The sequence below is a fragment of the Acinonyx jubatus genome, chromosome B1 (assembly GCF_027475565.1).
Source record: "Acinonyx jubatus isolate Ajub_Pintada_27869175 chromosome B1, VMU_Ajub_asm_v1.0, whole genome shotgun sequence".
Classification (NCBI taxonomy): domain Eukaryota; kingdom Metazoa; phylum Chordata; class Mammalia; order Carnivora; family Felidae; genus Acinonyx; species Acinonyx jubatus.
In genome coordinates, this window is record NC_069382.1 from 159,951,559 (window position 1) to 159,978,045 (window position 26,487).

A 26,487-nucleotide genomic window follows, 5' to 3' on the forward strand; every position below is an offset into this window, starting at 1 on the left:
TTTTCTTTCTTTCTTTCTTTCTTCCTTCCTTCCTTCCTTCCTTCCTCTCTCTCTCCCTTTCTTTCTCTCTCCGTCTTTTTCTCTTTCTCCCCTCCTCCCTTCCTTCCTTCCTCCCTCCCTCCCTTCCTTCCTTCCTCCCTTCCTCCCTGCCCCCCTTCCTCCCTTTCTCTCTTTCTTCCTTTCCCAGAAAGGAAAACTCTTGCATTTGTATCTTACTGGATGGTACTTTGTTGCCTGGTCACCTCCAGCTGCAAGGGGACTAGGAAAATGAGTATCTGGCTCTTTAAGGCCCTACAGGAAAGATGCAAAGGACTGAGAGTGGCTGGGTGCAGCCCACCAACAGTGGCTCCTGTCACTTGGAGAAAGAAGGTGTGGAGACCTCAAGGCTATCCCCTGGAGGGAGAGGACACCACAGGAGGAACAGTGGCTCCCATAGTTACGGAAGAGAGCTACATAGAGTATCTTTCCTCATTACTGAAGCAGTTTTTACTCATTCTGGGAAAACTGAACAAATGCAGGAAACTGCCTATAACTACATCACCCAAAGAAATGCACTGATAACATTTTAGTGTCAGGAATAGCTTCTAATGGAGCTGGATCTCCTAAGCCAAGTAGAGACAGACAGAGGGTCTTCAACCGAGACCTCCGGGTCTGTGCTAGATCTGTGAGTCGAGGTACAAGGTTCCGTCTTGACTCCTTACACTCCTCAGGAACGGAGAGAGGGGACGTGGCTAGTTTATCAGTTACGTATTGCTGCACAATGAGCCACCCAAAAGTTGGTCACTTTAACAACTCTTCATTATTGCCATGATGCTGTGGGTCAGGAATCTGGGCAGGGCTCAGCGCGAGTACTCAAAGAACCTGTCACAGTACTCGTCATGTCACAGAGGCTCAACAGTGGTGTTTTTATGGTTCATTCCACATGCACCACTATTCCAAAGGTTTTGCAACGCCCTAGGAGGCCCCACATGCTCTGTCAGCCCGCTTTGGTTTCTCTGTTACTTCCTTGTCCTTGTCGCTCCCTATTCCCCTTCCTCTGACCCGTTCCCTGATAGCGGGTCATTCCCTAGGCCCACAGTCCTGCCCCTGGATATTCACACAGCAGACTTCCCATATCCCTTAAGACTTCCTCAGACACTACTTTTCCATGGAATCTACTCTTACCATCTGTATTCATGCCCTAGGACTACCAATTACCACAACCTGGGTGGCTTAAAGACAGCAGACATCTATTTTCGAACAGTTTGTGGGGCCAGAAGCCCCATGTCAAGATGCTGACAGGCCCACACTTCCTCCACAGGCCCTAGGGGAGGATCCTTCTTTGTCTCTTCCAGCCTCTGGTGGCTGCAAGCATTCCTTGGCTCGGGGTTGCCAACTTCTGCTTGTGGACTCTTTACCTGTCTACGTGTCTCATACTTCTCTCTACCTTTTCCTGTCCTCCTAAGGACATCTGTCATTGGATTTATGCCACTGGAGAATCCAGTACGATCTTATCCCAAGACTTGTGATGGGTAACTTTCTGCATCAACTTGACTGGGCTCAGGGAGGCTCGGGGAGCTGGTAAACCATCACTTCTGGGTGCGTCCACGAGGTTGTATCTGGAAGAGAGCAGCATTTGAACTGGAGGACTGAATAAAGCAGACGGCCCTCCCCAACACAGGTAGGCATCATCCAATCCACTGAAAGCCTGAATAGAACAAAACTGCAGAGAAAGGCAGATTTGCTCTCTCTCTGCTTGAGCTGACACATCCGGCTTCTGCCCTTGAACTCTGGTGCTTCAGTGCTTAGGATTCTGGACATACACCAGGCTTTACACCATCAGCCCCTTGATTTTCAGGCCTTTGGACTCAGACTGAATTACACTCCCAGCTTTCCTGGTTCTCCAGCTCGTGGAGAGTGATTATGGAACTTCTTGGCGTTTATAACTGCATAAACCAATTCCTACAATAAATCTACTCTCCTGTCTATCTGTCTGTCTGTCTATCTATCCATCCATCTATCCTACAGGTTCTATTTCTCTGGAGAATCCTCATACAAGACCCTTAACTGAATTACAGCTGCAGATATGGTCACTTTTTTACCAAATATGTTCACTTTCACAGATTCCAGGGGTTAGGACTCAGACATACCTCTGGGGACCATTATTCTACGCACCATACCACCCAATTTAATAATTACAAAATTAGGGGTGCCTGGATGACTCAGTTGGTTAAGCATCTGACTTCAGCTCAGGTCATGATCTCGCGGTTCATGGGTTCAAGCCCCACATTGGGCTCTGTGCTGACAGCTTGGAGCCTGGAGCCTGCTTCAGATTCTGTGTCTCCCTCTCTCTCTGCCCCTCCCCTGCTCATGCTCTGCCTCTCTCTCCTTCAAAAATAAATAAACATTAAAAAAAATTTTTTTAGGGGTGCCTGGGTGGCTCAGTCAGTAAAGCGTCCAACTTCGGCTCCAGTAATGATCTCGTGGTTTGTGAGTTCTAGCCCCACGTCGGGTCTGTGCTGACAGCTCAGATCCTGGAGCCTGCTTCAGATTCTGTGTCTCTGCCCCTCCCATGCTCATGCTCTGCCTGTCTCTGTCTCTCAATAATAAATAAATGTTATAAAAAAAATTTTTTTAAATAATTACAAGATTGTGTCTACACGCATGTGGTCCTCCTGATGCGCCTTCCCGGTTTTTATGTTCCAGCGTACTTGAAACCTTCTAACATACTATATCATTTGCTTATGGATAGCTTTATGGTTCTTCTCCCCTTGCACTGGAATGTAATCTCCCACTAGAGTGAAAGTTTTGTTCATTGATGTAACCCACGAATCTAGGCCTACAGTAATGTTTGGCACACAGTAGGGGCTCACTAAACACTTAACTGAATAAATGAACGAATGAGTGCTACATGTTACGGTGAACCAGTGGCCTACATAGCTACTGGCATCCAGACAGGAGTCAATAAACTCCTGTCGAATGAAATGAGAGTAAACAGTCGTGAACCTGCCGTTAGGAGAACCCTGGTAGGTCCTATCTGGAAAAGCAAAGCTACTCCCTTCCCAAGCTTACTTATCTAGTTTTTGATGTCTTTTCCTCCTCATATTTCCAAACCCTGTGCTGCCCACTTTAGGAGCAGTGATTCTGTCCTGGTGATTCAATGTTAAAACAGTTCCTGAGCTGGGTGAGCTGAAAATTACTCCTTCCAAATTAGAAAAGGTTACACTTCCAGAGAATAAATTCTGGTCTCCTAATGAGGTATAATTAATCACACCAATGAGCATATTGACCAAAAATAGTTTCCAAACAGCAACTTAATGCCAGATAATTGTAAATCAGAGGGTTTGATAAATCCAAGGTACTGTTAGATGAAGCACTGATGACCCAAGAGGAGCAAATCAAATATTCTGTGGAAAGATAAAAATGGGAATATGCTGTGTGCCTGCTTTCCAGAATGCAGCCGCCCTGGGCAACCCACTCATGCTTACTCTCACTGTCCTCTATAAGCTACTCTGGGATGCACTCATTTCTTTATTTCCTGAAATGATGACCTTTAAAAATAAAAAAAATAAAATTACTGACTGCTAAGAATGCAGTGTGGGAGTTTGGGTTTTTGGTTGTTTCATCTTATTTCAATTTGGCTTCGGTTTGGTTTTTTTGGGTTGTTGTTTTTTTTCCACCTTCTATAGAGTTCACAGCACAACTGAAATCTTTAAATAAAAGTTTATTTCTTATTTTTAATAAAGGAGTAGGAAATGTTTTGAAGGATGTTTAGAAAATTTGGATGAGCAAAAGGAAGAAGGTAGGGTTTTGTGTGTTTGTTTTGGTTTTTTGGTGTTTTTGGTCCTGAGATCCAGAGTCACATGCTCTATGGAGTGTGCCCATAGGCGCCCCAGGCGCCCCAGGAAGAAAGTGTTTTAATTGCCTATAACCCCACTGCCCCGGGACATCTGCGGACATCTCGCACACTGTGTCCCATCTCCACCTTTTTGCATCTCATGACCTCCCTCACGTCCTGCCCATCTCACTCTGTTCCCATGTTTTAGCTGTGTTTATTATGGTGATTTAAAGGTGACACGTGCCACAGCAAGCAAACAAACCAGTGACGCCCCGCTGACCCTCCTACCCTTTCTCTCATGCTGTGTCCTCAACTGGGGCCGCTCCTGCGGGAGAAGCCATCTTCTGCTTGCATTTGTCTTGCAAGCATTAAATCACAAGCCTCCAGTAAGGGTGGGGTGGCTCAGGGCGGGAACGGCACCCTGGAAGACACTCTGGCTCTAGGCCTGTCTCAGAAGTACTGTGGGTATTTAGCTGCAACGATCAAATAATGAAAAGAATAAAATCCAGCCATCATCCATCGTTACTCACTGCCTACCCATGCCAGTGTTCACATTATCTATTGCTAGCTGGCAGGTTATCCTTTTGAGTTTCTCATGGTTGCCAGCAGACCGTGGCTGGGCCTGGAGTCGTCCAAAGGCGCATCTGGGCTGAACCACTAAAGGCTCCCTCACATAGCAGGTGACATGGTGCTCCACGGACTCTCCTTCCCTCTTCATGTAGTGTTTTACCCTCTAGGCCTTCTCCACTTGCCTGGGGCTTTGCAAGGCATGGTGTCCACAGGGTACTTGTGCTTCTCACGTGGCAACTGGCCTCAAAGTGGAAAGCAGAACGTGGAAAGCTGGGCTGGGTGAAGGCCATACCTAGAACCGGTACTGGGTCACTTCTGCCACGTTCTAGGAGTGAAAGCTGTCACCAGGCCTACCCAGATTCCAAGAGGCAGAGAAATAGACCCTACCTCTTGTGGCAGGCCGCCCTGCAAAAGGGGATGTGGGATGGGAAATATTGTTGCTGACATCTTTGGAAACTACGGTCTGCCACAGCTGAGCCCTGCGTATGACCAGAGTATAGCCCTCAGTCCTTAGAGCTAGCATCCAGTAGGCAAGGAAGACACGAAACAAATAGCCACGCAAGGAAATACCTATTTCCACAGTGAAAAGCTACAAGGGAAAGGAACAATGAGAGAGGTGTTTGGCCAAGGAGTGTCTCTCTAAAAATGGAGCACATCGACCGAGACCCCAATGATGAGGAGGAACTCTCCAGGACAGTATCATCCTAAGCAGAAGGAACAGTGTGTGGGAAATAAGAGTAGGGTTAAAGTGTAGGGGGCCAGAGGAAGATGGGTGCAAAGTGAGGTTGAAAAGGTAAGCGAGGGATAGGCTGTGTATGGCCCGACAGCCCTCATTGAATAATCCAGGATTTTTTTTTTCTTGGTACAAAAGAAAAAGGTTAGGCTTGTTTAGGTTAGGCTCAGCTATAAACAACAGAAACCCAAAATAATAACTCTATTAAACCAGGCACAAATATATCTTTCTCTCACATGTGCTAAGTTTTGTGTAATCCATCAGAGGCAAGGATGCCTGTCCATAGTTTCAGAGACTAGCACCTTCTGTCTTCCAGGGGCCAACCACAGAACACAGTTTACCCCACCTCATGGTTCAAAAAGGCTGCTTGAACTCCAGCCATCACATCCACATGGCAGTGGGCAGAAAGGAGGAAGGAAGATATGTTTTCTCCCTTTCAGGATACGCATCATTTCCACCAACTCTCATTGGCCAGAACTTAGTCACTTAATCATGTAGCCAAACTTGTCTGTTAGGGAGACTGGAGAATGGAGGGCGTCTATGTGCCTTGTTAAAATTAGATACTTTATTATAAAGGAGGACAGAAAGAGTGGATAAACAGCAGCCTCCGCTATAGTGCTGGAAGACTTTAAGGAAGGGAATCTTTCTTACATTGCCAAGATGTGTTATAACATAGGATACTGGCTTCATTGTCAAAGGTCCTAAGTTCCAGTGCCCCTCCAACACACATAACTGTTCTCTGGGTGACCTTGAGAATTTTCTTAACTTCTCTGGGCCTTCGATTCTCCATTTGCAAAAGGGAGGCTATCTTGCCCGCGTCCTAAAAGTATTATGTTAACTAATGAGGCCATGATAAATAAAAGGGCTTAGCGGGAGTAGAAGTCATCATTTTTACGGAGGATGTTAATTTTATCCATTCTGTGAACTATTTAAAGATTTGGAAATAAACAGCGCTCTGTCTTTCTGATGTTCATCCTGTAACCTGGCAACCAGTAAGAAATTTTTAAGCGCACAGAAGTGGAATGATGCTCACTGCCCTGGCGTGGACAGAAGTAGGCTTCCTCAGAAATGCCAAAGTTAAACTGATCTGTGCCCTGAGCAGACAGCGGTCATGAGCCTTTGGTCTCAGAGCTCAGATTTCCGAAATAAATGACCAGAATGTGGTTTCCAGTAAAGCCGGACGTGTTCATACGTCACATAGAGAGAAGCAGGATTTAGGATGAGTCGGTCTCTAAATTCTGGATTAGAGGCAAAGTAGAGACAGAACTAGAGCCCATTTGTTCTTGTTCTGAAAAGCTCCCTCTACCAAATAATATAGTAAGATTAGCTATTGTTTATGAACTGCCTACTAAGCTAAGCAGCAGACTCCAGGCTAAGCTCTTTAAATAATTCTCATTCATCACTCAACAGTCCAAAGAGGCAGGTACCAATCACGCCTCCATTTTCCAGATGAGAAAACTGGGGTCTAGGAGGCCACAGTTAGTGTAGGCTAACAGCAGGATCTGTCCCAAGAAGTCTGGCTCCACAACCCTTGAATGCAAACCACTAACCACCCTGCCGCCAACTACCTAAAGCCTTAAGATGCTGCACTTCCAATTCAGCACACAAGTCTTGAAGGCCTGTATGCGCCAGGCTCTGGACTGGGTGTTGGTGTTGTAGAGGAAAAAAAAAAAAGACACAATCCTAATAATCCTCAAGGAGTTCACAAGTTGGTGAGGAGGGACACTGGGTAAAGTCCTGCTGGGCATGCTGAGTGGTTGCTGCATATATTGGAGGAAGGCCTAACCTGTTCTGGAGGCCATGTAAGAAGCAGTCGGGGAGGGCTTCCTGGAGGAGGCCATATCTGAACTAAGTCTGATGTCTCTGATTTAAATACCCTCGAATGTGTCTGAAATAGTATACATCACACACACACACACACACACACACACACACACACACACTACTGCTTTATAATTACTCCTTTCGATCTATCAGTTTGATCCCAATTTATTTACAAACAGAGCTGCAGTACCATTAGTAAGGATGGCTGAGTGGGCTTTCTTGAAAGTCAGCCCACCTATTTTATGGCTCAGGTGTTTCATTTTAGGTTCCAGCAGATTTTAGAGAAAAGGCAGCCTCGCATAAGAGTTCAGAGGATGACAGAGGCCAGGCCCACATCTGCTCCCGCCCCACCCCTGTCTGGAGAGCTGGGTCCCTGCTGTGATCCAGGTCATTCTTTCTTCCGCTCACACTTCCTTACCACGGGCCTGTTATGACCCATCTTTTATCCCCACGAAAATTGTTTCCATGGAGAACATTTTGTTCTATTGGAAAATGGAAACCTTGAAACAGAAAACAACTAAAGCACGTGTTCAGTTTTTTATCGCTTTTCTGGGGGTCGTCACATGGGAGGGTCCGTGTCCTGCCTGTACCCATCTGAATACTCTTTCTCTTTTTTTCCTCATGTGGTAAGAAAAATGAAAATGGGACTCCATCCCATTGCAAAGAAGTAAGATCCAGAAAGAGTGCGGCGGGAATGGTGGGGGCGGCCTGGGTCCCTGGCCTTGCCTCCCGAGAGGTGTGGTGTTCTGGATATTCAGCTAGTATTTACTAGATGCACAAGAACGTGGGCTTGGCACAGAACTTGTGCAGTGGATGGCAGTACAGAAGGGGTGTGGCCAGGGCACCTGCTTGGAGCCTGCACTTGACATTCATGGAGAAAATTTCACAGGTTGCCGTCAGAGATGATGGCAGGCTGGATATGGTGAGGAAGGAGTTAAAGGCTTCCTTCAAGTTTCGAAGAAAGAAAAGATCAAGGGAGTGGAGGGAAAGAAGGAGTGGACAGAAGAGAGAGAAAGAAAAAGCAAAGTTAAGAACTAGGGTTCCCAAAACCAGCTTCTCCCAGAAATTCTTGTCACCATTTGTTAAAGGTCTAAAACCCACATTTCGTGAAAAACTGTCAACGTTTACCATTAAGACTAGAACTCCTATGTGCCATGACAGTGTGGGTTAAAGCATCTGAGTCTTGGGGAAAAGCAGAGTTATTATTATTTATTTTTTAAGTAGGCTTCATGCCCAGTGAGGAGCCCAGTGTGGGGCCTGAACTGCTAAATCAAGACCTGAGTTGAGATCAAGAGTCAGATGCTTAACTCTCTGAGCCACCCAGACTCCCCAAAGCAGAATTAATTTTAAATTCCTGATGGTACTGTTTCTTAGCTGAGTAACCTAGAATAGACCTCAGTTTTCCTTGTGAGTAAAATGGGTATGGAAATACCTGAGTAGAGGCAAAAATGGCTGGGTCCATGGGTTGCAGGCAGGGGCTCTGAGAGAACTGTGGGCCTTTCCTTCTCTTGCAAGGTTAGAAAACCTGATGGCCTGGCCCGACTGCTCCCTACAGTCATTCAGTGAGAGAGGTCTCCAAGGAAGGCAGGTCTGGCTGCTGAAGGGCTGGAGCAGGGTCTGCCTGAGGGGAGAGTGGCCCAGTCCTGACAGCACAGGAAGAAACGTGTAGGGGGAGTGTGGGTGAAAACGAAGTTAGGTGACCACCAGTCTTCCAGCTCCACTCAGGCATTCCACTGATAATCTCTGGTCCATGGGGTTCTCACATATTAATTACTTTTCTTCTCTTATCCCTGTGTATAGCCTTGTGATACTCTGGAAAACAATGCACCTGTCCATGAATTTATGCCCTATATTCCTGATGTGGAGCTTTCATGCCAACGTACCCAGTTTTTTTTTAAGCAAGCTCAACACCCAACACAGGGCTTGGACTCATGACTCCAAGAGTCACATGCTTTACCAACTGAGCCAGCCAGGCACCTTTGTCCACATTTTTGAAGTTGATGGCATTTATGTTCTTTCTTCAATAGCTGTCCCTTTCTCTTAGGTTATGTTGATCTGTGTGAACTCACCCCCTTGAGCAGGCATTTAATGGCTCATCTTCAAGTTCTCAGAACTGAGCCCAGTTTGCTGTAGGGACTGTGTGAACAGGTGGGTGTGTGTGCACACGTGCACGTGTGAATGTGCATGTGTGTACATGCAACCGTGCATGCACGAATGTGTGTGCATGTGTATGTACCTGTGAATACATGTGCATTATGTGTACAGGCATCTGTGCACACAGGAATGTGTGTGCATCTGTGTGTGTACTTATATACATGTGCACACATGTGTGCATGCATCTGTGCATGCCTGGACGTGTGCGTGTGTGTGCATGTACGTGTACACGCATCTGTGCATGCGTGTGTGTGTGTGTGTGTGTGTGTGTGTGCGTGTTCCCACCCAGCGTGGCACCTTCTGTCAGCTCTTACACTCTATTACCAACCTCTCTTTAATAAGTTCATCCCAGGGGCGCCTGGGTGGCTCAGTCAGTTGGGTGTCTGGCTTCGGCTCAGGTCATGATCTCGTGGTCTGTGGGTTCGAGCCCCGCGTTGGGCTCTGTGCTGACAGCTCAGAGCCTGGAGCCTGTTTCAGATTCTATGTCTCCCTCTTCCTCTGACCCTCCCCTGTTCATGCTCTCTCTCTCTCTGTCTCAAAAATAAATAAATGTTAAAAAAAATTAAAAAAAAAATAAATTCATCCCAATCCTTTGACATATTTCATCTTTAAACCCACAAGAATGTTAAGATTCTATCTGGGCTTCAGAAAGTATATATTTAAAAGTCACTTCAAATTGCATGATCATTAATCTGGGAACATTATCCTTTTTGAATCGTTCAAGTTGTTTCATAAGCAAATGTGTCCTTTTCCCTCTCTGTTTAGTAAGTTAACTAATCATTCTGGCATTGTCCTGATTTTTGATTTTTAGAAGCCCCCACAGTACTTCCTTGCATTATGTAGATTTCTGACAGCTCTTAAAATAGCCTGTAATCAGAAAACAAAATGATATTCTCCAAGATAGGCTTTAAAGAATACATTCTCCAGGAATGGCATTAAAAGAAAAACTTATATATGTAAGCAATTGCTTAGGAATGCACTTTAGTACAGTAATTTCTTAATGTGATGACACGGTCTAAATATGTTTTACTGGCAAAGTACTTGAAACAACTTATCAAGGTACTTTGTGCTGTGGAATGAGTTACTTCTCTCCAAGTCAAGAGATCCAAGTGCTCTATGGAGAAATAGAATGTAATGCTTATTTGGGGGGGATAGCTCCAAAAAGAAAGGAAAAGAAACACTAAACCTTACTAAAACTTGGAAAATGTAGTGTGCTTAAGGGAAATGGTTCGTTACAGTTGATCTTGATAAAGATATCATAATGCAGTGAAACTACTTTAGTCTTGGATATAATTGTAACATTCTGACTTCTTAGAACCCATTCAGTATTTCACAGGAATCTAATCGTTGATTCAACTATTCAGGTATGTTTAGTTTTGTCATAAAATTTACTAATGTGTCATATACATAGAAAAGTACATTTTAATGTTGAGGCAGTGTTTCCTTGTAAAGACAACACTTTTCCCATTATGAAATGTTACACACACACATGCGCACACATACACACACACACACAGCTACACAGAAATGTCTAGAGATAATAAGAATCACCCATAATCACACATTTAAGGACAACCACTATTAACATTCTGGTGTATTCCTTCCAGACATCTTCTCTGCATAAATAATGTAATTTTTCAAAATTAGGGCATCATAACACGTCTACAATTCTGCATCCTGGTATGTTGTCCCTGGTGTTTCTTCCAGAAACATGCTGGGGAGCTTTCTCCACTTCAGCATACATCCTTTCACACCGTCAGCAGCATTAGCTATATCATCTTCCATTGAATGAATATACCATGATTTTTAAAAAATCAGTTCCCAGGTATGCACTGCTTGTACAAACAATGGTGTAGATAGGTCTCTGGGCACATCTGTGACTAGTTCTCTGGACCAAAGGGTATGAATATCTGTAAAGCTGTTCCCATATAAGGCTGAACTGCCCTGCAGAAAACCTGTGCCAATTAATGTACTGGGAATGTGTAAGGATAGTGGAGAAGGTGAACGTGCACACTCTGGGTTCGGGTCTTGCCTCTGCCCCCTCCAGTTATGTGATATTCCTCAGACCTTCTGAAAAATGGAGGAGATAAACAGATGTCATGTGGCTCCTTAGAGGATCAAATGAGATGGAGTGCTTTGGCAGGCAAATGGCACCTCATGACCACCAGCAGGAGACCCTGACAACCAGATTCTTCCACTTGCTGATTCAATTCTCTCAGCAAACACTTGCGAGTGTTCTCTGGATGTCGGGATCCATTCCTGGTACTTGGGGTGCATCCGTGGACAGACCGATGAAGATCGTGGCCCTAGCAGACCTCCCGTTCTAGTGGGGGGAGGAGACAGACAGCAAACAACATGAAAGCAAGCAGACAGAATCAAACAAGTAATTGCACAGTATATGAAGGCAGTGGGCACGCTGTGGGGGAAGAAGCAGAGCACAGTGAGGATTTCCAGGAATTCAGAGGGCTCAGGTTGGAATTTTAAGAAGGGTAATCAGAATAGGCGCCAGTGAGAAGGTGACAGTTGAGGGAAGACTGGAAGGGGGTGAGGGGGTTAGAGCGGCAGATAACAGGAGAACGCGCTGTAAGCAGGAGCGTGCCCGGAGCCTTCCAGGCAGGTGAGGGGCAGCGTGGGTGGAACCCAGGGCTGAAGGGGAGGCTGGGAGGAGACGATGTCAGAGACGTGGCAGGGGCACAGACCACACAGGTCTTGCGGGGGGCTGGGGGGTGAGGAGCCACTGCACAGTTCTGAGTACAGGAGTAACGTGATGCTTCACGTTTTGTAAAAATCACTCCGGCCGCTGTGTTGAGAACAGACTACAAGGGTCAAGGGTAGAAACAGGGAGCCTGTTAAGGGGCCTCTGCCGTGGGAGGTCTTAGTGACTCCACCCAGGGTGGGAGTAGCTAAGGTGACCACAGTGGTCTGATTCTGGACATGCTGTGAAGGTACCACCAGCAGGATTTCCTGTGGGGCATGAAGGGAGTGTGGGGTAGGAGAGAAATAAGAGTCAAGGATGTATTCCATGGCTTTGGCCTGAGCACCTGGAAGGATGGAATTGCCTTTGAGAGGAGTGAAGATCAGGACTTGAGCTGGGGAAGTGCTGAGTTTGAGGAGGCTTCCAGACAGCCAAGTGGGGATCCTGAGAAGGCAGCCAGGTAGATGGATGTCTGGAGTCTGGGAGAGAGGGCTGGCATGAAGATATAAATTCACGAGTCACCGGCATATGCGTGGTCATTCTACAGCTCCAAGATTAAAGAAAATCTCCAAGGGCACGTATTTGGAAAGAAAAGAGGAAAGGGTCAACGACTGAACTCTGTGGGGGTTCCAACTTTCAAAGATGAGAGCAAGAGGGGAAAACCACAAAGGGGACTGAGAAAAGACAAAGGCTAGCCCCGAGATGGGCCAAAAGCTAGGACAGTCTGACTGACGTCCTGGAAGCCACGTGAAGGAGGAGGAGGAGTTGGGGTGCCTGGGTGACTCAGGAGGTTGAGTGGCCCACTCTTCATATCGGGTCAGGTCGTGGTCTCCCGGTCATGGGATGGAGCCCCGCGTTGGGCTCTGGGCTCACAGCCCAGAGCCTGCTTGGGATTCTCTCTCTCACTCAATCTCTGCCCCCACTGGCGATCTCTCTCTCTCTCTCTCTCAAAATAAATAAATAAACATTAAAAAAGAAACAAAGAGAGAAGACTTGGAGGCAATGAGTATAGACAAGTCTTTCAGGAAGTTGGCTCTAAAATACATGCGGAGCCAGCCTGGGCCTCCTTTTCATGGTGCACTCTCTGTAGCCAGTGCTGCCACTCTGGCCATGGCCACTCACCCCGACTCACCCTCAGGGCTGCAGCCGGACAGCCACCTGCTGTGGAAGGCGGGGCCCTGCACCCTGCAGGCACCCGGCTGCCCCCTACCCTACCCCAATGCCTGGGATCTCCCCGGCCACCAGACGGCCAGCGCACCGCGCCCAAGTGGGCCACTACCAGCACCAGAGGCAGATACGGTAAAAAGAGTGATAAAAAGAGCTGCCCAAGGAGCTGGGTCGTTGTCCTTGGACAAGAATGGAGACAGGGACTTCACTGTGTAGACCGAAGAGATGGAGGTCTAGAACCGGATGTTTGCCCACTCCTTGCTGCCTCTATGCCTGCTGCAGGAACCCCAAGTCTGCCGCCCACCGTCTCCTGCATCGCATGGCCCACGGGGACCTTCTCTTTCCCTTTGCACCTGCCCTCTTGAGTCTGAACCCCTAAGTGAGGTGATGAGAGACCAGGTATGGGTGAGGAATCCTGGAGACAAAACCAATTACATTTCAAACCCACCAAAAGAGAGAGAGAGAGAGAGAGAGAGTGAGAATGAGAGAGGGTCCCCCTGGCTCAGGAAGCCAGCGTTCGGCGAGGCCTCCTTAAAGAGCTGACCCCGGAGCGTATGGCTGTGGCTCTCTTCAGTGGTTGAGGAAGTATAATGAAAAGAAGGTGGTGTGTGTGTGTGTGTGTGTGTGTGTGTGTGTGGGTGTGTGTGTGTCTGTGCACGCGCACGCATTACAGAATGGGAAAGATAATGGCATGTGTGCAAGTGTATGGAAAGGGTCTTGGAAAGAGAGAGAAAACTTTCTTATGTAGGAGAGGGGAGAGCTGCGGGAACAGCATCTTAAGTAGGCAAGAGTAAATGCAAGTGGAAAAATCCATCTGAGATTGAAGCATAGGAAATTCACCTACACCAAGGCGTGGCTTCAGGCTCTGGTAAGTGGTAAAGGAAGTCTGTGAACACTGTCTTCCCATCGCCACACGTTCTCATGCATATACTGAGCATCTACCGAATGCCCAGCACTAGGTTGTTCATTAGGTCATTTTACCAGCTCCTTACGTTATTGGCATGCCTTTACCTCTCCAGAATAGTCAGGAATGTTTAGAGGATTTACAGGGTTTCAAGTGGCAGGCGTAATAGTCCCCATGGTAGCCTGAAGGGATAAGCATCTTTCCAAAGCCCTCCCTGACTACATGAGCCCTTCCTGGGGTCAGGAATTTGAAGCAGTTGCCCTATCATCCATCCCTAAGCACTGATAGAAGCTTGAGCTAAAAATAGTTGTGCTAAATATAAGAAGTCCAGTCTTTGTCTGAATTTTGTCAACTAAAAAGCCAACATCTACATCTACATATTTGGAGACATTTGCAGAAACCCTTGGATATTTGGAAACATCAGAAACCTTGGCATCATTTGGCATTTGCCAAGCTTTATACTCCTTATCTAGGTATTTTGGTTTTGTGTAGACAGAGCCAGGCAGCGTGAATGATCCATTTAAAATCAAGCCTCTGTCCACAAAAGTCTGTTTCCATCCTCCTGGAAGCCCTCACTAAGGAAGACGACAGTGCTCACGGAACCATGAGAAACAAAATGTCATCTCTGTTTGACCTTGATATTGTCCATGAGAATAAACACACCCTTCTATTGAGGGGTAAACTCTTTCACCAAATTTTCATTTTGTGCTTTCACTCTCATGCTAAGCAATTAAACTATTTTGGTTTCTTCCATTAACTCAAGCAATTGCATCTTTCTCCCATCTTCTTTCTAAAGTTTGATGAAATCTTAAACCTGTTGTGGCTGACGTGTACTATTCGGGTTCTTATCAGGCCTCGTGGTTAAGTCAGTGCTGCCTTTGTTGCCTTTGGATGAGGTTACTGCAGTTCATTATGAGTTTTTGGATAAGATACTGCAACATAACCGACTGGAAATTAAATCCAACGCACTGTTCGGCTTTTCAAAACACCTGTGAGTCTTTGTAGTCAATTAGGTATTAAGTTCAGCTTCCCTTATTTTTTCAAGGTATCATGATAAAAGATAGGCAGATGTTTTATCCACTTTTCTTTCCGTCCTTAATAGCACTTTGTAATCCGTCGCCCCATGTTTATACATACTTCTTATGTATGAAATGCCCTTCAAATCAAGAAAAAGCAAACTTCTCAGTAGCTAGCTTCAGAATCTCTGATACTTCTTTGTCCCTCTGGTGTAGTAATAATTCAAGGATGTTTCAATGACTTTCTATATATGGTCAGATTCCACGTGAACGAAAATGTTCAGAGGCAGCTAGTGAATCTGCCAGCTTCTTACTCCTTCGTCTGTGGTTCCTACAATATCCTTGATGTGATGTGAATTTTGAGAGTTAAAAATCTGTGAGATTGCTCATTGCTGTAGCTAAACCTTTGAATCTCAGAAATGTTATATTTTGTCGTCACATATGTATAAAAAGAAGAGAGTAAAATTATAATTATTGATGCATATGTATAATTGAGTTGTATTACATAGAGTAACCCTATTAGTTGAATCAGATAGAATGCTGTAACAAACCCCAAATGTCTGTGACAGAGCGTTACAGAAGTTCATTTCTTCCTCATCATTGTAGGTGTCTTGCTCAACCAGTAGCCGTTCGTCCCCATGGTCATTCAGGAACCTGGGCTCCTTCCAAATTGTGGGTTCAAGAGGCCCTGTTAATTTGGAGTCCTCTGAACCTGGCTACCAGATGGTGGAGGGAGCATAAAAAAGGCACACCCCATTTCTTACAAGTCCCAGTTTTTTTTTAACGTTTATTTATTCTTGAGAGAAAGAGAGTCAGAGTGTGAGCAGCAGAGGGGCAGAGAGAGAGGGAGACACAGAATCTGAAGCAGGCTGTAGGCTCCGAGCTGCCAGCATAGAGCCCGATGTGGGGTTTGAAGTCACTAACTGCAAGATCATGACCACAACCAAAGCTGGATGCTTAAGCAACTGAGCCATCCCAGTGCCCCTAAAAGTCTCAGTTTAGAAGAGATACACCACTCTATTCATACTCCATGGGTGAGAATTAGCCATACGTCCTGATTTGGATGCAAAGGAGGCTGGGAAATGTAGCTTCTGGTAGGGCAACTGCATCTAAGTGATAACTCTAAGCTAAGGAAGGGGGTAACATGAGTGTTAGCCAGCCATCTCTGTCATACTTGTATAACGTAATTACATTCAAAAAGTATATTCCAGGGGCACCTGGGTGGCTCAGTCGGTTAAGCAGCTGACTTCGGCTCAGGTCATGATCTCGCGGTCCGTGGGTTCGAGCCCCGCGTCAGGCTCTGTGCTGACAGCTCGGAGCCTGGAGCCTGTTTCGGATTCTGTGTCTCCCTCTCTCTGACCCTCCCCCATTCATGCTCTGTCTCTCTCTGTCTCAAAAAATAAACGGTAAAAAAATTTAAAAAAAAACAAACAAAAAGTATATTCCATAATGACTCCTACTATTAACATCTGAAATACAGCTAACAAATAGAGTCATGCTATACATACTGGTTTATTAACTAGCTTTTTATTAACAATATATTGAATCATACAGCCGTCACATGTATTTTAGATGTCTATCATTTATATGAACAGAGCATGGTTACAATTAGTAGCCAAAGCATTTTCTGGTCTGTCTGTTTGGCAGTTAATATCACAAAGACAGAGACCAGTATGGAACTGTGTAGTAAAAGAGGGTGACTTCAGGGCTCGGGGTCAAGCATATCTGGGCTCATGTCCCAACCCTTGTATTTACTAGCTTGTCATGATAAGGAAGCACTTTCCTTAGCCTGTAAAATGGGGATAGGAACTTCAGTTTTTCTATCTGTAAAATGAGGATAGTAACTTTTTTAATTAGGTTTCTGTGAGGGCTCCAATACTAACGACTATATTTTTCAAATATCATACATGACTTTATATGATTTATGTTTTTTATTGAGATATAGTTGATGAAACATTCTATGAGTTATGTTAGTTTCAGGTGTACAAAGGGATGGTTTGGTATTTGTATAAATTGTGAGATGATCACCACAATAAGTCTAGTTAACATCCACACTGCACATAGTTATTTTTTTCTTTGTGATAAGAACTTCTATCATCTATTTTTTAGCCACTTTCAAATATAATACAGTGTTATTAACTGTGGTCACCATGCTGTATGTATATTACATCCCCAGGACTTATAACTGGAAGTTTGTGTCTTTTGACCACCTTCACCCATTTCACCCACCTCCCCCACACCCCACACCACCTCTGGCAACCACCACTTTGTTCTCTGCATCTGTGACTTTCAAGTCTCATAAGAAAACTTTTATACTGTCAGCATTTTACAGCCTGGTGAGGTGAACGAACAAGTAAAGCCAAGTTTAGACTGTATCGCATCACTGGGGATCTTGATGCTGATGCAGTAGGTCTGGAGCAAGACGATGAATCTACATTTTTAGCAATTCCCCAGGGTGATTAATATTGTCCAAAATTAAGGAACACTGATATAAAGACTCTATCCAGACAGTATCTCAAGAGGCAATTTGGGTGAGACAAATTTTCATCGTAGGGGATCATCCCAAGCATTGTAGACATTTTGCATCTCTGTCCCCTGCCTGCCAAATACTGTGATAATGAAAATGCCCTACATTTTCCCAAATATCTCTTATGGGAGCAGGACCACTCATGGTTGAGGACAACTGATCTAGTTCAAAAGCATCACCTTTTCAGATGAGGAAGGTGAGTCCTAGAGAGGTGAAGGGACTTGCTTATGGTCACACAGCCAATGGGTCATGTGCTGGGAGTAAACCAAGTATTCTGCTTCACGCTGAGGGCTAGTTCCACCATGTGACCATATCAGTTTAAAATGCGTTTAACTGCAAGTCAGAAAGTCCAATTTGATCTTACTTAAATAACAGGGAAATTGATTGGCACACTTCACTGGAAGTCCAATGGTAGAGCCCATTCAGAATTATCTGAATCCTGTGGCTATGATTCTGTATGCTTGTGGCTTAACTGGCTTTGCCTTCCTCTGTGTCAGTTTCATCCTCAACCTGTAACAAGATGCTGGGCAGTTCCCCCCGGGTGAGAAGGAGAATAAACTCAACTAGTCACAGAGAAGAGTCAAGGACCCAAGCAAACAAAAGGAGTGGCCATTCAAGTGTAGACTGTCCATTGGGGCTCATACTGCCAAAATGAATATTAAGCACACTCAAAGAAAAAAGTCTGGGAACAAGAAAGTAATTAAAAAGTAACAGTAGTCACTAATTGTATTTTCAAAGGCCAATATAGGAACCTGAGTCAGATACCACAGCGACACTTCCTTATGGTCTCAGGGCTTCTACTCATCCATAGTCTGACACTACTTCAGAATCGTTATGTTTATCTTTCCTGGAAGCTTTATTCTCTTTTCTCTTTCTTCCCTTGTCTCCTGCCCTGTCACTCACACACATTCTCTCCATGTTGAGTGCCAAAGACCCAGAAAACAACAAGCCAAGACAGGACTCACCACAAAGTTGGAGGTAGGAGAAAAGCTAAGCAGACAAAGGCAAAATCATGCCATAATTGGAGAGGGCACCATTCTGCTAGACACTGCTATTTGTAGACATTTGATACTATTTCTCATACCATTGCCACACACACACACACACACACACACACACACACACACACACTCTACAGCGTCCTTGATTCGTTGCTGATTTGCTTCAGGCTTAAGATCCTAGGCAAGAGAGTCCCATTAGCTGAACCAACAGCATATTCCCATGTCCTAGATGCTAAAGGGCAGAGGAAAGTGTATGTTTGAGACAGGTGCTGCCTTTGGCCAAGATTCATACAACAGGGAATTCTCCAAACAGGAAGGTAACTCCGATGCTGGGCAGGCATCTGAACAAGGCAGTGGATGGATGGTTGGTTGGTTGGATGGATGGATGGATGGATGGATGGATGGATGCAAGGATGAATTTGGTTGTTCTGATGGGCCACACAGAATTCCTCCCCCCCCCCTTTTTTTTAACATTTATTTATTACTGAGAGACAGAGACAGACAGAGCATGAGCATGGGATAGGCAGAGAGAGACACAGAATCCGAAGCAGGCTCCAGGCTCTGAGCTGTTAGCACAGAGCCCAATGCGGGGCTCGAACTCCCACACCGCAAGATAATGACCTGAGCTGAAGTCGGATGTTTTACCGACTGAGCTACCCAGACGCCCCAAGTTTCTCCCCTTTTTAATTCCCTATTCTTTTCTCCTGAGGCTTTAAGGCACAGCAGGACTTTCCCAGGGATTGGGCAACCATTCTATTGTTCAAAGTCTAAGTACTACTTTCACCTCCTTCTATGTATAAAGAGAGGATAAATTAAATTAAGGAGAGGATAATGTTTGTAAGAGAGAGCCAGAAATCATCCATGCCGTTGTTAATCTAACATGTAAAATAACTGTAGTTATGTGTGTGAATAAACAGGTCCTCAGGTTCTCCCCCAGATCTCCTCCACAACCTTTGATGAGTCATGTCTGACATCTTCAGACATCTGTGGCCACGAGGATAGACGTAAGCCAGTATTACATGAGGACGACCTGGGCAAGCAAGGCATTTAGTACATTCAAAGCCAAGACATATACCTTGAGACTTCAGAGTCAAAATTTTGTGAAATGACTATTTTGCTCAAGATCAATGTGTCTACAGTTCTGAGCACACACTTATATATGAGGCACCTTAACTATGTCATTGCACTTAATCCTGACAACAATGTCAATATCCCCCTTTTGTTTATAAGGAAGCTGAAAGGATGTACTTCTCTTGAGGGCACACAACTAGTAAATAACAGAGCTGGGATTCCAAGCTGCGCCTGTCCAGGTGCAAAGCCTCAGCCTTGTCCAGGACACCCAGCGGTCAGACTCACAGCCTTATTCCCTCCCACACCAACTGTACTAAAGCGAGTCCTTTCTTTGCCTCTTTGTTACATTTGACTGCAGTCAGTTAACCTGCTTTTTTACATAGACTTTCTTAATGGATGTTAATGCCGCTGTTCTAGAACTAGTTTTCCCTCCCAGGATACCCAGGAACGTTTCAAAGTCACGCTGAGCAGTAGCAAATTACATTTTCCTCAACAAATTTCTCACGTGGTCATAAAATGATGGTGGATGTTGCCTGTGTATGTTGGTGTTTATGACCTGGCTGTGAGCAGTAATTCAGGAAAACATCAAAGTTTTGTGGGTGACAAAGAATCACCTCTGATCTTCACTTCAAAGACAACCAAACAAAAACACCTTCCCAGCAACACCTTTGAGATTAATGTCAATCAGGTTTTTCCTCAACTTGTTGATACAAGTATGTGCATTATAATGAATGAAGCTTGTTAGAAAACTATAACCCTCCTCTAAAATGGTAGTAAAAATGCCCACAGGACACACACAATTTTTTTCCTGATGTATTATAAGAGAATTTAGCAAATGGACACTTTTTTACCCCTTAGCCCTGATTCTCTAACACCTATTTTAAAAGGGTGCCGACAAGTTTCCATCACAAAGAGGGCTGGTGCTCTAAGCCCGAAAGTCTAAACACCTGACATTCTCTGTACTGTCTGCAGAACTTTCCTTTCCTTCCTCCTCTCCAGAACCCACAACTAATTATCTCTCTTCTCCTGACTACATGCTCAGCTTCACAGCGCCTTTTGGTCTGGGTCTGGGGCCTATTTGAAATTCTCAGTTCAATCTCCAGCTCTTCTGGAACATGGCAACTTGAGAAAGGAGGCCTTGCTCCTGGCACACTTCCCAGGCTGCTTCGATGCCTCATTTCGGTGCCCCACAAGTGCTCAGTGCGACCTCAACCACATCACTGACTGTACGACATCATCTATGAGCTCTCAGAGAGGCAAGACCATGTCTGGATCATTTTTGTAGCCCAGACACATAGCCCAGTGCCCAACACACAGTGGGTGCTCAGTTAGTGGCTTCCGTCCAATTACATGAATGAATGGAAATACAGACCACCCTTCCTGCATATGGCTGAAAAAGAGAGTCCCCAGGGGTCTAGGAAAGGAGAGCAAGCCTGTTGGGGATAGGTCAGCTGGAGCAAGGATGGGCAGTTGGAGTATGTGACATGGAGAGGTCCAGGGAGTCAGAAGAAGTACACTTACTAGAAAGGAGCGCATTAGGCATAGGCTAACAGTGACAGAGATGATAATACAGCCATTGTAGGGCCCGGGATAGAGCTTCAGGCCCCAGAGGGGCTGGTGGTATCTTCTGCGTAATCAGTGGCCAGATGGACTCTATCCTTTTTAACTCTTTCCATCCAGAAGTGTGTGGCTGGGATTTCGTATTTCTTTGCTATGTGTTTATGTGAGGTCCAGGCTAATGTGGTAGCACCCTCAATTGGGGGACAGCTTCCTCAGTTCTGCACACCATGGCCTCCATGATGAGTCTGGCCCAGTATGAGCTGGATAACACCCCCTGGGGCTTGACAAGATCATCTTTGAGTAACCGACTTTGCTATTGATTGAGGGCACTATGAAATACCTGAAAATGGTTTCGAGACATTTTCAGTCTCAATACCCTGAACTTAGTCATTCATTACTCAACAAATATGTGCCGAGTTTCAAATACATGTTAGCTACTGTGCTAGATCAAATGATACGGCCTCACACAGATCACAGTTGTAATGAAAGCAAGAACAGCAATGGTCAAATGTAAAAACATTACACTTTTCACATTCACTCTGTGCTTCCACAGCCACAGGAGAATGTGAGCAAGAGCAAAAGACAGAAGATTTGTTATGTTCAATTTCATCTGAATTCCAGCACATATTAAAAGGGCAATTTCTACGCTGAGTTACTGAAATGAGGTGAGAGTTGATTTGGGAGAATTTTATGAAGAGAGATTATTTTCAATTTTTATGTAACATTCATTCCAGAGTCCAAATAACAACCATGGGGATCCACACAGCCAGAAGCATGAAGCAAATATATTAGAGGGATTCAGTTGCAAAAAACAAAATTCACATTAGGTCTTACAGGTCGGCCGGTCTCAGAGTCGTGGGGGGAGGCTGCCCATCGTAGCCCAGTTCCTTCTTCAGACTCATCAGTGAGAGAAGGGACTCCTTCCTCCCTGGAGAAGAGTGAGGAAGGGGGCAGAGACAGACAGGTATGTTACCCTACTGGAAACACGTCTACCTGGAACCTGGAGGCGTGGGGAATCGCGCACTTTCCAGGAACCAGCTCAGTATTTGAAGTAATCAATTTCGTTCCTTGTGACGCTGACCTGGATGCTGTCTTTCAAAACCAAGTCAATCACACGTGTGCCTGACCTAATCACCGCAATAAGGGCTGCCCACGCCCACAGCATGTAGACCAGTAACAGTCGCCTAGGATGGATACAAGAAGCTTCTGACGAGCTGGAGCTGTGCAAAATCCCCAAGCGCAAGAATGTTTTCATGCCTCTTGTACCGTCAATCCCAGGTCCACCGCGTCAGCATTGGGATCCATAGAAAGATCCCAGAGTGGTCAGCAATCACTCTTAAAAGCATATTATCACAAACTTCTCAAACTGGTAAACGCCCACAGATACCACATCCTGACACACCAACTCTTGACATTATTGTTTTCCAGCAAGTCAGCTTCATTCAACACAGGCTTTAATAATGTATTTCAGATATTCTTACTCATCTTACTGAAAACAGAGTGCAATTTTGAAAACAAAATGAACAGACCTCCATTTACAAGGCGACTCTTTCACTTCCTTTCTACTGTTTTGATTATCACTTGAAAGATTTATCTTATTCTCCTTTTGTTTGAATTTGGAAACTGGAATGTTGAAGAGCAGCTGATAAAGCACATATTCCAGACTTTAAAGTTTTAGCTTAATATTAACTCATCAGGGGAAAAAAAAAAAGTATGAAACTAACCGATCTCCATTTGTCATGAAAATATGGCAATAAAAATGCACCTGCAGTTTACAAAACAGGTCAAGGTCATTTGTGGCGCTTATTAATCCTGCCACTCCTGTGAAAAAGGCTAAAAGGACTGCCTACATTTATTTTGCAAATGGAAAAAAAGTAACAGGTTTCGTCTTGCTCTGGGTATAATAGCAAAGCCCGTGGTAGAGCCAAAAATAGAACCTGAAAGCATTCATGTTCCTTTTTTGATATAGAACAGGACTCAACCCAAGCAGTCTCATTAAAATTGTGCTACAGAAGAAGGAGGCTGACGCTTCATTCAATTTTCCTTAATAGAATTAAATAGTTCATCATGGCTGTACTTTCAAGTGGGTACCTAATGCTAATTAGTTTAACTGACCAACCAAAACTCATTTATACAGTAAGTTCATAGGCTACTTTGGATGCTAAACAAAATAGGTAGCATGTAATCATTTTAAAGAATTCTTTTAAGAAAAAGCAGTATTTAAAATCCAATATAATCAAACACGATAGGACCGCAGCACGATTGCTTAGGGTCAGCTGGTCAACATGCAACCTCTAATATAGCTGCCTTACCACAACTCTGGATTTTAAGAGTTCTAAATTAAATCCCGCAATCACTTTTAAGAAAAAGCACCTTCCAAGTTTCAGAAGTTGAGAATTCCATGCTGCCATCCTGTGTCCACCATCTGGCCACTGCAGCTATGATTTTCGTTTCCTCCCCTACGTTTGTGCGTTAATGTACGAGTGTTGCAGCGGAACTTAAGTCAGTGTTGCTAGTGTTTCGCATGTGCTTAGAAACCCTAACGTGTCCAGCAGCCATCTATACTACTAGACTGGGAATAGAGTAGTTCTCACAAAATATTAGCAATATGCGGATCCTCAGGAACAAAATGAGGAATTTCATCACGCCTGCTGCACCCAGTGGGCACGTAAAAGGATTAAATGAGATCATCTATGCGGCTCAATACACATACAGAGCAGGTAGTAAAGGGCGCCAAGAAGGTTGGCTCTTAATATCTTTAACACGCTGGCCTGACACGCCAGCCTTGCCAACAGCAATGTTTTATTGACATACATCTATACAACACATTATCAATAAGCATCATTTACGGACTTCAGGCTCTGGCATGTTCTGGCAGCCACCAGCATCTCCGGCCACATCCCCCACTGCAGCCCAGTTTATATCATGCCTCGTCCTGTATTTCTCTCCACACACACCCCCCCGCCCCCCGCCCTTGGTGTTTTGTGCAGAAGTCACAGCAGCCTTCCTGCAATTCCATGAAAGCACTGAGCTCTTTCCTAGAACACACACTCTGCACATGCATTCCCCTCTGTGTGGAACTATACCCGAGGGTCCTCTCCTTTGCCCCATAAACTTGTCTTCAGTTTTCTGCTTAATCAAAAGCTGAGTCTTTGATTACTGTTGTAACTCTTGTTAAGTGCTAATTTTACATTTTTGATGTGATTCTTGTATTAATGTCTATTTTACCCACTAGACCCTTCCACCAGGGCGAGGTTCACATTTTGGGGTTTTTTTCCCCCTCACTATCTATATACCTCCAGGTCTATCGCAGCGTTTGGCCTATGTTAGGTTCTCAACTCATATGGGTTCTATAAATAAATAAACAAACACATCCCAATAGGAGGCTACGGGCTCCCAAGGACTGAGCATGTCTCTTTCCCCTTTATTTCATAATCGCTGTTCCCCTTACCCCCGGCCTTAACTCTATTTATGAAAATATGCATGTTTTACGAGGTTAAAATAACTTGGGAAAAATAAAATGTAAATTTAAGTTTAAAAAGAGAGGGAACAAAAGAGATAACAATGAGATAAACACAGAAATGGCTGGTTGGTCAACATTAGCAAGAGGCAGTTTGGATAGCAGTTAAACCACTGCTGCAGGCTCATTCAGGGACTGGGAGGAAGGACTGGGAAGCTGAAGGGTTTGAAAAGCCCTATCCCATCCCCCACAACATTCTTCTTCTTAATACTAAAATACTTACGTTTTTCTCCTTAGCATTTGTCACCCTAAGATATATTGGGTATTTTTGTCTTGATTTTTCTTCTCCACTGTAACATCTAAGGCTTTTGTTTCATCCATTTAAGGATTAGAAACGTGCATGGCACACAGCAGGCACTCAAATGTGATAAAAATGTGGCACAGTAAAGAACAGCTCAGGATTTTAGGAGGCTGTATGACCCAGAGCTGTGGCCTAGGGGCTGAGCTGGGGAGAGGTAAGGGCCAAAGCCTCTCCAGGACAGTCCCCGAGGAAGGAACGTTGGCCTGAGAGAACCACATCCACGAGGGTCTTGAGGGACGCCATTCTCCCGCCCCGGTTCTCAAGCTCCAAAAAGGAACTAGACTAGTCTCCTAGTCTAAGCCAGAGAGGAAAGTCCCACGCGGTGAGACCTTGGGCGCCAATGACCGGGCCCGCCCCCTTTCCGCCCCCGCCCTCTCGAGGATTGGCTGCTCTCCCTGCCACCCCGCCCCAGGCCTCCCTAGGATTGGCTGCTCTCCCCCACCGCCTTGTCCTTTCCCCGCCCCCTTCCCGGGGATTGGCTGCCTACTTTCCAGCCCCGGCCTCTGGCTGGGTCTCTGGTGTTCGCGGGCTTTTGTGTCTCACGGAGTGCGGCGGTGAGTGGGGCTCGATTCTCAGGTCCCTTGCGGCGGGAAGAACGCCCGGCCTCCGGGCCCGGGTGGGGCTGCGCTCGCCCCGCATTCCTTCGAGCTTTGCCCGCCCGGAGCTCCGCTGCTCCCGGCGGCCAGAACGGAGGGGTAGAGCAGCCCTCGACGGCCCGGGGGGCGGGCCGTCCAGCCCGTCCCGGGGCCGCGCGAGGCATAGACGCCGCGCGGAGCCGCCGGGAGGCTTCCCCGCGGGCAGGCCCGGGCGCCCTAACATTCTTGCGCTTTGCTCCCCCAGGGCGCGGCCGCAGTGGCGGCTGCTTTGCGGCGGGTTCGGGGCCCGGCCCCCGCCTGCGAATGCGGGAGCCCGACCCGGGGCCTGCGGAGTCGGTCTCCGACGTGTGCGGGGCTGCAGCGGCCTGACTTCCAGGCGCAGGTATGTCCCCGTCCTGGAGGGAAGAGCGAGGCGCTCGGCCCGGAGTACGTGGCCAATGGCGACCGGGGGTTCCCACGTGCTTGGTTCCAAGGCCCCCCAATTGGCTGCGCCTTCGGATAGAGGACATGTAAGTTCCCGGCTCCCCCACCCCCTGCAGGACAACTGCTTCCGGTGGGTTTTCGGACTTGGCCCCAGAAACCGCTGAGGTGCAGGGGGTGTTGTCTGCAGAGGAGAGCAGGGGTCATAGAGAACCCTGTAAAACCCCAGACTGCCCTTTCTGTGCCCTTTTAAGGTTGACGCAGTGCCTTAAGAGGCTAACACAGAAGGGTAAAGTAAGTCTCCATAAAACCCAGGGATGAGACTAAAACTCCTCTCTGGATCCTGTCTGGAGTCACAGATCGCCAGAGGAAATTTTTCTTTCGGTTCAAGCACCCTTGTGATATTTTAACACATCTCAGAGCACAAATGGTGGATTCAAACTTAACCTTAACATTGATGGTACATTCAGTTCAAGTGTAGGTATTTGTCACTGAAGGCAGGAACAGCCTATGAGAATGAGACTATAAATTGAGAACATCTGAAGACACTGGCTCACAAAGGTCATAAAGCCTCTGGAGCCACACCTCACTGGGTAGAAACAACAGGTCCA

General features: G+C 45.8%; 1 long non-coding RNA gene and 1 other non-coding gene across 2 annotated transcripts; one reads left to right on the forward strand and one right to left on the reverse strand.

The window, feature by feature from the left end:
* Positions 1 to 1,228: 1,228 nt before the first annotated feature.
* LOC113598646 (uncharacterized) lies at positions 1,229 to 25,179 on the reverse strand. The gene is made up of 3 exons (XR_003419294.2): positions 24,783 to 25,179; positions 21,874 to 21,967; positions 1,229 to 1,598 (listed from the first exon to the last, which is right to left on the reverse strand). It is a non-coding gene; the product is annotated as an uncharacterized LOC113598646 (long non-coding RNA).
* Positions 25,180 to 26,117: 938 nt separating this feature from the next.
* On the forward strand, positions 26,118 to 26,237 carry LOC113600977 (small nucleolar RNA SNORA26). The gene has a single exon (XR_003422105.1). It is a non-coding gene; the product is annotated as a small nucleolar RNA SNORA26 (small nucleolar RNA).
* Positions 26,238 to 26,487: the final 250 nt, after the last annotated feature.